Genomic DNA, 12,744 nt, shown 5'->3' with positions numbered 1-12,744 from the left:
CAAAGTGCAACTATGAGAAGTAACTTCATTTCCCAGCTACTTGTAATGCAATCCTGCTAAAGTCCTGCATTGAGGGAAATGTGCTGTTATTTCTTATTCGGCTTCTTACAATCCCTTGATCAAAGTGCTTACAACTTCCCAGTGATATTTATACAGACAGTACTGGCATTGCTTTCTACTATGCATGGCAGGTAACTGGTTAAGTTAGGCTTGTGGGCTGTCTTGTATATTGCAGCCAATGGGTTTGAAGTGAAGCTCAGACAGGCTGACTGTGGGTGTATCGGATTAGGCTGATCCTTCAGGCTTTGTTGAGATAGGGAAGCCATTTTGGGATCTTCCAGCAGTGTGGAATAGCAGATACTGTCAACTTGCAAACTTCCTCTTTTTTCCCACCACCACAGCTGGATATGCAAGGACTTGGCATGTAGCGGTGTGTCTTCATTCCCTAGAACATGTGTCGCAGAGGCTCCAGGAACCTGGAAAGCTAGGTTTGCTTGTGTGCTTTCTCTCCTCCTTCAGTGCTGTTTCTACAGACTGATCATAGCAAGTTATAAATAGTTGATCTTTCATTTGTTGCTATGCTGCTTATATTATGTTTTGTAAAGCTTCTGCTCTCTGAAAGCTTCAGCGCAGCTCCAGATAGGAGGCCTGAGTAGCAAATTCATTGTACATTATAAAGTAACAGGAATGCTATTTTGTGCCAGCCTTGTGCCGTGTTATTTTGTCTTATCCGGGGCAATCTGGCATCACAATTTTTTTGGGACAGCAGAAATTCTGATCTTGTCGTGCAGTCTGGTTTTGAGGTCCATGTTTTTGTTTTTATACTGTTAGGTTGTGGATTGTGTTAGGTGGTTTGTTTGTTGGGTAATGATGCTTTTGCTTCAAACATAACGAAAATCATTCTTATTTTCATTTTATTTTTTAAAATTGAAAGATCACACACAGGAATAAAGTGTATAAATCACTTACATTGTAAATGTTCAGTCCTGGATTTAGAAGCACTGCAGTTTGTATATTTGTCTCCTGCGGGACTACTTGGTTAATCCTTGGAGGTGTACTATACGGTATGTGAGGGGTTAACACCAGCAGCTCTGTCTGGAAGTGACAGTTGTAGTTTCTGTCCTATAAAGAGCTCCTTGTGTCCTGCACATGTGGTCTATTGTATGGCAACATTTGCTGCAGCTCTGCTCTGTAAACTCTCCAGGCAGATGTCAGTGTGATCACTGAATGCTTGTAGCTTAGATCAGCAGACGAATACTAGTGCCCATTCAACAGATCCCTGCTGTGACCAATTCCTTTTAGTCATCCTGCTTTGGAGTGAATGGGGATGCCAAGTCTTCCTTCCTAATTGTGCAAGTCTTGATTTTAACCCTCTTCATTGCATCTTGATGGCGTATTTGGAAGCCAAGTTCTGTCTGTAAGCTTGTCAAAAATGTGTTGCAGGGTTGGCATGTTTTATTGGGTATGAATTTTTAATATTAGACTTACTACTTTGATAACGGAAAGATTGACTAGGTCTGTCCTTGACCATGAGGAGCATGTCGGTCACCATAGCTAAACTGGTTTCTGGCAGCTGGTGGGTTTTTAAATGTACAGTATGTGTGAGAGGCACGTGTGGGTGTGATGCTCTTTGCTATGTAGCTGAATATGGGTCAGATACTTGCAAGATTTATTATTCAAAGCTTTGGTTTTCCTTCGCTAACATTGCAATTTTCAGATCAAATCAGGATTTAGCCCCCGTTCACACTGGAGCAACTTGTCATGCGATTTGACAGGTTACACACTTTGTTGGCAATGGCCCTGTTCAAATCAGTGGGACACAGACTTTGCAGTGCCGCATCGATTTGAAGGGGTAGTTCCTGCACTACGTTTGGCGATTTTTGAGTGCAACTTGCATAGGCATTGGTGCATGAAGCTGCACAGATGTCTTCCAAGTCGCACTGACGCGGTTTTGTGCGATTTCAGATGAAGGCACGATTCTGTGTTCAGAACAAAGCTGTGTTCAGTGTGAAGGAGGGTTTAAAGGGGTTGTAAACCCTCATGGTGGGTTATTTTTTTTTTTTTAAAATAACAGTCATACTTACCTCCACTGTGCAGTTTGTTTTGCATAGTGTGGCCCCGATCATAGTCTTCTGGGGTCCCCCAATGGCGCTCGCAGCTACTCCTGGCATTGGTAAACCCCCTAGGAGAAGTGCTCTCCCTGGGGGTTACCTTGCGGGCGTGCTCCCGAGTCCAGCATTTGCGTCCATAGACACAGAATGACTCGCCCCCGGCGCCCATGTCATTGGATTTGATTGACAGCAGCAGGAGCCAATGACTGCGTTGCTATCAATCTATCCAATCAAGAGCCGAGAACCCTGGGCAGAGATGTACAGCGCGTCTCCGCAGAGAGGCTAAGGGCCCGGTCAGTGTCAAGTTTTTTTCACCTTAATGCATAGGATTCATTAAGGTGAAAAAAAGAGATTCACCTCTCTAGTTGTTCTGTTTACCATTATCACCGAGAGTGAAAGTAAGGCTGGCCACAATCTTCTTGTACAATTTCCTTTAGATTTACCAAAACCATATAATATAAGGTCAAACCTAAACCCTTTCAACTTGTATGCAATCAGGCAGGCCCTTGCACAACTTAGTTAAAGGTAAATCTAAAAGAAATTGAATAAGAAAATTGCAGAATGTATGGCCAGCTTAAAAAAAAAATTTCAAAATGTTGGGTTGTTACCAGAACGGGAGTAGAGGTGAACTCTTTCAATGGGGTCACTAGTTCTGGTGACCCCATTAACTTTGGAGGGATTCCTATCACTTGCTGTTGTGCCTCTGGGACAGAAAGTGAAGGAAATCACAGATGGCAAAAAAAAAAACCAAAAAAAACCTGGAACTTGGGAGGTAAGTGGCTATCCAGGAGGCACTATTTCAAAAAGAATCCACTCAAGGAAGAAATAAATTCTGCAGCACTAGGGAAATTAACTTCACTCAAAACTGACACCATGCGAACAACCATGTATAAAGAGCTCTGGATGTCTCTCAAACTATCAAGCGCCAAAAAAGCAAAATCAATGCATACGCTACTTTCCTTTTTGGTTCAACTTTAATCCCAGCCTTCAAAAAGTGCATCTTTGTAATCGTGAGCACACGTTCCTCTGCATGCCTTTTAGGAAACTTCAAGCTGCTTTACAATAGACTATAACTGATTTAATTGCGTGATAAATGTTTTATACTAAAAGAAACGCTAGTGGCAAACAACTTGCTAAAACATTGAATTGTCATAGTACGAATTACAGATGAAAGTGAGGTTTTTGTTTTCACTTGGGTATTAGAGAAATTTGTTTCTTTTATGTCCCGGTTGTCCTGTTTTTCGGCTATTTTAAACTTTTTGGTCATGCCTACAAGTGTTGCCAAAGGCTACATCATTCTGTATTGCCTCCTTGATTTTGTTTCACTTTGGTAGGTGGATCTGACTTCTGGGCTAAACCTTGATTGCCATTTCACTGTTCCATGAAAATGTCCTCACTAGGCACTGAACTTTTCTGCCCGAATAAAAACATGGTGTAACTTTTTTAATGTTTTTGAATGAGTAATAGCCCTAGGTTATGTTGAATGCCCTGTTCTGGGTGTCTTTATGGCAGTGAAAGCAGATGCTTCTTTATTCCAATTGTATCAAACACATTTAACAAGCCAAAGTTCAGCATTCAAACAGCAGTAACCAATGCCAACCTGCCTTATTTAATCTTTCAGCTGAAGTTTGGTTAATTAGGAGGCCCAGTCACAGCACCCCAGAACCTCCTCCTCCTTATTGGGTCTCCCTAGCTGCTTCTCCTCTGTGCACCACTTCCTATTGTGCTACACCTGCTGGCTGGATCCCGAGGCCCGCTGTCTGTGTTTACAGTCTCGGCCCACCTTCTCCTCCTTCCTCACAGGATTCGACTGACGGCAGCAGAAACCAATGGCTCCCTCGGCAAAGCCAATGAGACCAGGAAGTGAGAGGAGACAGCTGCTGCAGACATGCACAGTGCTGGATCGAGGGAGGACTCTGGTAAGTATAAGGTGCAATCGGGGGGGATACTGCTACCTAAACCTTTTATCCTCATGTAAGGAATGCATTAAGGTAAAAAAAAGTTTAGGCTTTAGAACCACTTTGAAGTAAACCTTTTACTGAGAGAACGGATTCTGCTCTGGTTTGCCCTCTGTTTCTTGACACAACTCTGTGCTGAATGTAAATGCTGACCTGAAACGTAAGAGGGATGTCTGTCCCATTTCACAGTACAATGCATATACCTCACGACCTGCAGGAATGTACCCAAACACAGTAGGATCTGGTGATGTCTGAACTCTAATTTGGGATCTACTTTGTGTGGTACGTGTCTGTGTGAAAGCTTATCCTGCATGGCTTGGAAGCTTACAAACCCCAAAGCTAAACGAGAACACTAGCTGCATGGAGTTTGCATGTTCTTCCTATGCTTGTGTGGGTTTCCTCTGGGTGTTATGGTTTTTCACATGCTGTACTACATACTGGTGAGTAATTAACTCCGGTATAAATTGGCCCTAGCATGTATGCATATGACAAAGGGACCTTGGATCATAAGCTCTTTAAGGGCAGGGACTGATATGAATGTACAATATTTAACCACTTGCGGACCGCCCGCCATCATTATACGGTGGCTGTTTGAAGTGGAATACCATTGTTATAGCAGCAGATAGCTGCCATAACCCCGGTATCCTCTTCAATGGCTGATGGTCCTCTTTCAGATAAAAGTGATCTCGCTGTGAGATCAGTTTTACCAGGGTGGGAGAGGGGCTCCTCCTCCCTCTGCGCTCCGGTTGTCTCCACTGCTTACCGGAACTGTTGGTAGTGGCGGAGACAATCGCATCCTCTCCCCTGTGAGGCTGGATGCCGAGTGAGGGAAAGGTGGCCCCCACTCTGTTTCATACCATTGGATAACGGAAGCGACGTCAAACGTCACTTCCGCCCAATGGCCTTAAAGGGGGAATTTTTTTTTATTATTGTATTTAACCACTTAACAACCGGCCCATAGCCAAATGACGGCTACAGGGCGGTTGTTTAACTCTGGGAGGACGTCCAGGGACGTCCTCCCAGAATTCTGCTCTCGCGCGCCCCCTAGGGCGCGCACTCGAGAGCATCCGTGATCGCCGGGTCCACAGGACCCGGCGCATCACAGATCCCGGTAAATGGCCGCTGATCGCGGCCGTTTACCATGTGATCGCTCCGTCAAATGACGGAGCGATCACATGTAAACAAACTGGCGTCATCTGATGACGCCGGTTCCTCTCCTCCCCCTCTCCTCTCCTCCTGTGTACCGATCGGTACACAGTGACCGAAGAGGCGGATGGATGGATGGCTGCAGCGTTGTGGGCTGCATCTGTAGTGCCCACAGCGCTGCACAGAGACATCTATCCATCCATCCATCCATGCTCAGCCATCCCTACTACTCTGCATGCCTTGCAATACTCTGCAATTCCCTCTGCAATACCCCGCAATACTCTGCCATACACTGCAATACCCCGCAATACTCTGCCATACCCTGCCATACCCCGCAATACTCTGCCATACCCCGCAATACTCTGCCATACCCCGCAATACTCTGCCATACCCCGCAATACTCTGCCATACCCCGCAATACTCTGCCATACCCCGCAATACTCTGCCATACCCCGCAATACTCTGCCATACCCCGCAATACTCTGCCATACCCCGCAATACTCTGCCATACCCCGCAATACTCTGCCATACCCCGCAATACTCTGCCATACCCCGCAATACTCTGCCATACCCCGCAATACTCTGCCATACCCCGCAATACTCTGCCATACCCCGCAATACTCTGCCATACCCCGCAATACTCTGCCATACCCCGCAATACTCTGCCATACCCCGCAATACTCTGCCATACCCCGCAATACTCTGCCATACCCCGCAATACTCTGCCATACCCCGCAATACTCTGCCATACCCCGCAATACTCTGCCATACCCCGCAATACCCTGAAATATTCTGCAATACTCAGTGATACCCAGCCATGCTCTGCCGTACCCAGCCATGCTCTGCCGTACCCAGCCATGCTCTGCCGTACCCAGCCATGCTCTGCCGTACCCAGCCATGCTCTGCCGTACCCAGCCTCTGTATGTGGCCAGGCTGTGGAAGTCTCACACATGTGGTATCGCCGTACTCAGGAGGAGTAGAAGAATCTATTTTGGGGTGTCATTTTTGATATGTACATGCTATGTGTTAGAAATATTGTATAAATGGACAACTTTGTGTTAAAAAAAAAAAAAAGCGTTTTAACCACTTCCCGCCTTCCGTCATACGACGTCCTTGACTTTGTGCGGGGATATCTGAATGATGGGTGCAGCTACAGGCATCATTCAGATATCATCTTTTTCAGCCGGCGATTCCCTACACCATAAGAATGATTGTAGCGGCTGTTACACTGCTTGATCGTTCTTACGGGAGGCGAGAGGGGACGCCCCCCCCTCCCGCCGCCCTCCGGTGCTTCTACCGACTCACCGCTATGATCGAAGCCAGGATTTTTTTTTTTTTTTTTTTTTTTTTTATTTCAGGAACAGCCTAGAGGTGAGATGTGGGGTCTTATTGACCCCATATCTCACTGTAAAGAGGACCTGTCATGCCATATTCCTATTACAAGGGATGTTTACATTCCTTGTAATAGGAATAAAAGTGATCAAAAAAATTTTTTTTTGGAAAAAAGTGTCAAACTAAAATAAATAAAGTAAAATGAACAATAAAAAAAAATAAAAATTTTTTAAAGCGCCCCTGTCCGTGTGCTCGCATGCAGAAGCGAACGCATACGTAAGTCCCGCCCACATATGAAAACGGTGTTCAAACCACACATGTGAGGTATCGCTGCGATCGGTAGAGCGAGAGCAATAATTTTGGCCCTAGACCTCCTCTGTAACTCAAAATTTGTAACCAGTAAAAAATTTTAAAGCGTCGCCTATGGGGATTTTTAAGTGGTGAAGTTTGGCGCCATTCCACAAGCGTGTGCAATTTTGAAAGGTGACATGTTAGGTATCTATTAACTCGGCGTAACTTCATCTTTCATATTATGCAAAAACATTGGGCTAACCTTACTGTTTTTGTTTTTTTTTTTTTTTTTTAAAGCAAAAAAACGTTTTTTTTTTTTTTTTAAAGCAAAAAAACGTTTTTTTTCCAAAAAAAACGCGTTCCAAAAATTGCTGCGCAAATATCGTGCGAGATAAAAAGTTGCAATGACCGCTATTGTATTCTCTAGGGTCTTTGCTAAAAAAACATAATGTTTTGGGGTTTTATGTAATTTTCTAGCAAATAAATGATGATTTTTACATGTAGGAGAGAAATGTCAGAATTGGCCTGGGTGCTCCAGAACGCCTGAAGGTGCTCCCCTGCATGTTGGGCCTCTGTATGTGGCCACGCTGTGTAAAAGTCTCACACATGTGGTATCACCGTACTCGGGAGTAATAGCAGAATGTGTTTTGGGGTGTAATTTGTGGTATGCATATGCGGTGTGTGAGAAATAACCTGCTAATATGACAATTTTGTGAAAAAAAAAAAAAGAAAAAAAAAAACTTGATTTTGCAAAGAATTGTGGGAAAAAATGACAGCTTCAAAAAACTCATCATGCATCTTTCTAAATACCTTGGAATGTCTTCTTTCCAAAAAGGGGTCATTTGGGGGGTATTTGTACTTTTCTGGCATGTTAGGGTCTCAAGAAATGAGATAGGCCGTCAGTACTTCAGGTGTGATCAATTTTCAGATATTGGTACCATAGCTTGTGGACGCTATAACTTTCACAAAGACCAAATAATATACACTAATTTGGGTTATTTTTACCAAAGATATGTAGCGGTATAAATTTTGGCCAAAATATATGAAGAAAAATCACTAATTTTCAAAATTTTATAACAGAAACGAAGAAAAATTTATTTTTTTTACAGATTTTTCGGTCTTTTTTCTTTTATAGCGCAAAAAATAAAGAACCCAGCGGTGATTAAATACCACCAAAAGAAAGCTCTATTTGTGTGAAAAAAGGACAAAAAATTCATATAGATACAGTGTTGCATGACTGAGTAATTGTCATTCAAAATGTGAAAGCACCAAAAGCTGAAAATTGGTCTGGTTATTAAGGGGGTTTAAGTGCCCAGTGGTCAAGTGGTTAAGTGAATATGTGAGATGTGAGGTCTTTTTGACCACAGATCTCACATAAATGTCATGCTTCTTTTTTTTTTTTTCTATTACAAGGGATGTTTACATTCCTTGTTATAGGAATAAGTGACCCAACTTTTTTTTTTTTTTTTTTTTTTTTTTTTTTTTTGTAAAATAAAGGACAGTTTAAAAAAAAAAAAACAAAAAAACAGTGAAATTAGCACAATTTTTTTTTTTTTTTTTTTTTTTTTTTTTTTAATATTGTGAAAGATAATGTTACGCTGAGTAAATTGATACCCAACATGTTACGCTTCAATATTGCGCCCGCTCGTGGAATGGCGACAAACTTTGACCCTTAAAAATCTGAAAATCTGTATAGGTGATGTTTAAAAATTTCTACAGGTTACCAGTTTTGAGTAACATAAGGGGTCTAGTGCTAGAATTACTGTTCTCGCTCCAACGATAATTCACATTTTGGTTTGAGCACCATTTTCATAGGCGGGCACGACTTACGTATGCGTTCACTTCTGCATGCAAGCTCGGCGGGACGGGGCGCTTTAAATTTTTTATTTTTAAAAAAAGAAAAATTTATAGCACCCCACCGAGCTTGCGTGCAAAAGAAGTGTCAAATCTCTGTTGCTTCTGGACACGCCTGTGTGTGCATGGACACACAGGCTAACAAGCAAGGACATTAGAGGCAGTTAAAAAAAAAAAAAAAAAAAAAAAAAAAAAGCCTGACTCCTCTAGAAGCAGATGCAAAAACGTACAGTGTGCATGAGGCCTTAAGTGAGCAGAATGTCAAAAAAAAACAGCCGACATTCTGCCCGTGTGTATGTTGAACGTGGAAAACCAGCAGCTGATTGGCACTCTCAGCCAATGGCAGAGTGCTGATAGGAGTGTTCTGGTGGAGGGGGGGGGGGTGTCCCCAGCCCCCCCCCCGGTCACAACACAACCGCTCAAAGTGGAAGAGTGCTGGCTCCCGACCTGAACTGTCTGTTGTGTTTTTGTTTTCTTGTTTTTGGCAGCCGGCGACTGTCTTTCTCATGAAAGGGGTTTGAGCCGCTGGATCACTTACTAAAGCAGCGGGATATTCCCCCTCAGGCTGCTTGCCGGTGTTTCTCAGGCTTACCGTTTTTACCAGCATGCCCAAAAAAACAATCTGACTGGGACGTGCAGCTAGCCATAAAGGTTACCAGAGATCAGATTTGTCTCTAATCGCCTCTTTGGTCTTGGAGGACCAGAGCAACGTCATGATGTCCCTTCCAGTCTAGGGCGGAAGTACTTTAATTTTTTTATTTTATTTAAATTTTTTTTTTTTGTAGGGTAGAGGAGAGATTTGGTGTCTTATTGACCCCATATCTCTCCATAAAAAGGACCTGTCATCCCTTATTTATATTACAAGGGATGTTTACATTCCATGTAATAGGAATAAAAGTGATCAAAAAAAGACAGTGTAAAAAAAAAATGTATGCGCCCCCATCCCTTTGATGTAAGTGGTGTTCATACCACGCATGTGATGTGTCGCCACAAACGTTAGAGCCAGAGCAATAATTCTAGTGCTAGACATCTCTAACTCTAAACGGATAACCTGTAAAACTTTTTAAAGCGTCGCCTATGGAGATTAAGTATCGTAGTTTGTCGCCATTCCATGAGGGTGCACAATTTTAAAGCGTAACATGTTGAGTATGTTTACTCGCGTTTGAAAAACCGCTGCAGATACTGTGTGACATAAAATATTGCAACGATCATCATTTTATTCTCTAGGGTCTCTGCTAAAAAAAAAATCTAATGTTTGGTGAATTGGTGATACTGATTTAAACTTGTAAACGAAAAGTGCAAGAAAAGGCTTGGTCTTCATGTGGTTAATACTGGTTTAAGGCCCCTTTCACACGAGGCGGACTCCATTTCCACGGAGCCTGCCTTGGTCCGTCGGCTCAGCGGGAGATCAGTCCGTTGATCTCCGGTGAGCTGGCAGATGACAGGTCCCTCTCTGCTCACTGAGCGGGGAGGGGCTTGCCAGGCGCCGCTGCCGCCTATGGAGGGATCGGATGAAAACGGACAGCATGTCCGTTTTTCATCAGATCTCATCCGATCCGCCAGCGACGGACGTGGACGTAGGGCCATCTGTCTGCTTTTAGCGGATCGGACCAGGTCGGATGTAAGCGGACATGTCTCCGCTGACATCCGCACTCTATAGGCTAACATGGAGCGCCCGTTCAGGTCCGCCGTCAAAACTGACAGGTGGACCTGAACGGTCCGATTGTGTGAAAGGGGCCTTAAGTGGGTGTAAACCATTACATATACCCAGTGAAGTGAATAGTATCAGATGAAACACAGGGATGTAACAAATCTCCCTACATAAGTTTTACTGGCATGTTTTCATCTTGCTATATTCTTTAGAGTTTTCACTTCCTCATTCAGCACTGGGAGTGTTGTTGTGGCTTACACTGGGAGACAGCTGATTGAAGGAAATGCACCCCCCCCTCCACATAAGTAGAAGAACGAAGATACTTTAGGAGCTGTGCTGTGACAAGACAAGCTCTCTAATCTATTTATAACAACCTCCCCGGCACAAACTTCAGGCTGCTTTTTATCTTCTGTCTCTGAACTTGTCAGTTATCAGGCTAACAGATCAACAAAACAGCAGAAACACACAGGACTTAGTGCTTTGGAGAGAGATGAGAAAACACTACAGATATATGTGCCCAGGTCAAATTTCATGAATCTGGTTTACATCCACTTTAATGCCTTGTTTATGAGGGTAATTGCTACAGGATATTATTTTGCTTTGAGAACGGTTCTTAGTTTTTAAAAGGGTTGTACGGTCTCCATGTTTTTCAGCTTTAAGCGGAGTTGCACCCAAAAGTGGAACTTCTGCTCATTGTACTCCTCCCCCCTCCGGTGCCACATTTGGCACCTTTTCGGGGGGGGGAGGGGGGACCGCATACCTGTCTTTCATCGGTATGCTTTCGCCACTTCCGGGAGCCTCAGCCGCAGGTATTGACATCATGGCTGGGGCTCCCTCCTCCCCCCTGTGCTCCAGGCCAGTAGGAGAGAGGAGCGAAGCCTCACGCATGCGCAGCAGGGTTCCCGGCATGAAGCCAAAAGGTTACACTGCCGGGTTCTCTTACTCGCAATAGGGGCGACTTACACCTGACGGAAACATCAGCTGCGGTGCCGACATCGCTGGACTCCAGGACAGGTCCGATTTATTAAAACTCAGCAGCTGAAGAGTGTGCAGCTGCTGGCTTTTAATTTTTGCAGCGGTGGGCGGACCTCCGCTTTAATGCATTATATGCATTAAGGTGAAAAACCTGTGCTGCGGCTGCCCCCAGAGCCTCCCCTTTTTTCCTACCTGAGCCCGTCCTTTCCAGCAATGTGCACGAGCCCAGCAATTCCAGCCCCTGTCTCTATCCATCATTGGATAGATTGATAGGAGCGGGAGCTATTGTAGACTAAGCACTAGTAGTTTTAGCTAGACCAGTGTTTCTCCACTCCAGTCCTCAAGGCGACCCAACAGGTCATGTTTTTAGGATCTCCATTATTTAGCACAGGTGATTTGATCAGTTTCCCTTCCTAAGTAATTACCACAGCCATTTCATCTGAGAGAAATCCTGAAAACATGACCTGTTGGGGCGCCTTGAGGACTGGAGTTGAGAAACACTGAGCTAGACTTTAAATGAATAAATTCTTGGTATAATATTTCTATTTACCTTTTAGCTCCCTCCAACTAGTAACTAATAGTGTTTTATTTATTGTGCACCAAATACTAGTGGAAGTAAGCACAAATCGTTAGGCATCTGTGACAGCACTTTGCATACATAGTGTATTGTTTGCAGTTTAAACTTCTGGAGCTAGTGGTTGAATTGGTGGTCTTAAGCCCCATACACACTATCAGATTTTCTGCTGATTTTTTTCCTTCAGATTTACCAAAACCATATAATATGAGGTCAAACCTTAGGAGTTTCAATTTGTATGCAATCAGGCAGGCCCTTGCGCTACATGGTTTTGGTAAATCTGAAGACAAAAATCAGCAGAAAATCTGATCGTGTGTATGGGGCTTTAGATTATCCAGCTTTAGGACTTGTCTACACCATGTTTTCTAAGTGTATTGTTCACACCATACATGTGTGGTGGTCTACAGAAAAATTCAGCTCAACAAGACCTAAACAAGTACAGTGCCTTGAAAAAGTATTCATACCTCCTTGAAATTTTCCACATTTTGTAATGTTACGACAAAAAACTTAAATGTATTTTATGTGATAGATTAACACAAAGTGGCACATACTTGTTAAGTAGAAGGAAATGATAAATGGTTTTCTATTTTTTTTTTTTTTTTTACAAATATCTTGAAAGTGTGGCATGCATTTGTATTCAGCCCCCTTTTACTCTGATGCCCCTAAGTAAAATCTAGTGGAAATAATTGCCTTCAGAAGTCACCTAATTAGTAAATAGAGTCCACCGGTGTGTAACTTAATCTCAGTATCAATACAGCTGTTCTGTGAAGCCCTCAAAGGTTTGTTAGAAAACCTAGGTGAACAAACCGCATCATAAAGACCATGGAACACACCAGACAGGTCAGGAGGGAT

At 43.4% G+C, this 12,744-nt stretch overlaps 1 protein-coding gene across 6 annotated transcripts in view; it reads left to right on the top strand.

The window, feature by feature from the left end:
- Nucleotides 1-269: 269 nt before the first annotated feature.
- SUN1 (Sad1 and UNC84 domain containing 1) overlaps nt 270-12,744 on the top strand; it is a 135,800-nt gene continuing 123,325 nt past the window's right edge. For 5 of the 6 annotated variants that reach the window (XM_073636842.1, XM_073636844.1, XM_073636843.1 and 2 more), the window contains exon 1: nt 271-488. The gene's annotated coding sequence lies outside the window, so the exon portion shown is untranslated. Of the gene's footprint in view, nt 489-12,744 lie in introns of all 6 variants that reach the window. The other variant, XM_073636841.1, reaches the window with a different exon arrangement.

Source organism: Aquarana catesbeiana, linkage group LG06 (genome assembly GCF_042186555.1).
Source record: "Aquarana catesbeiana isolate 2022-GZ linkage group LG06, ASM4218655v1, whole genome shotgun sequence".
Taxonomy (NCBI): Eukaryota; Metazoa; Chordata; class Amphibia; order Anura; family Ranidae; genus Aquarana; species Aquarana catesbeiana.
The sequence above is the reverse complement of the archived record's forward strand: the minus strand, read 5'-3'. Positions and strand labels throughout refer to the sequence as shown.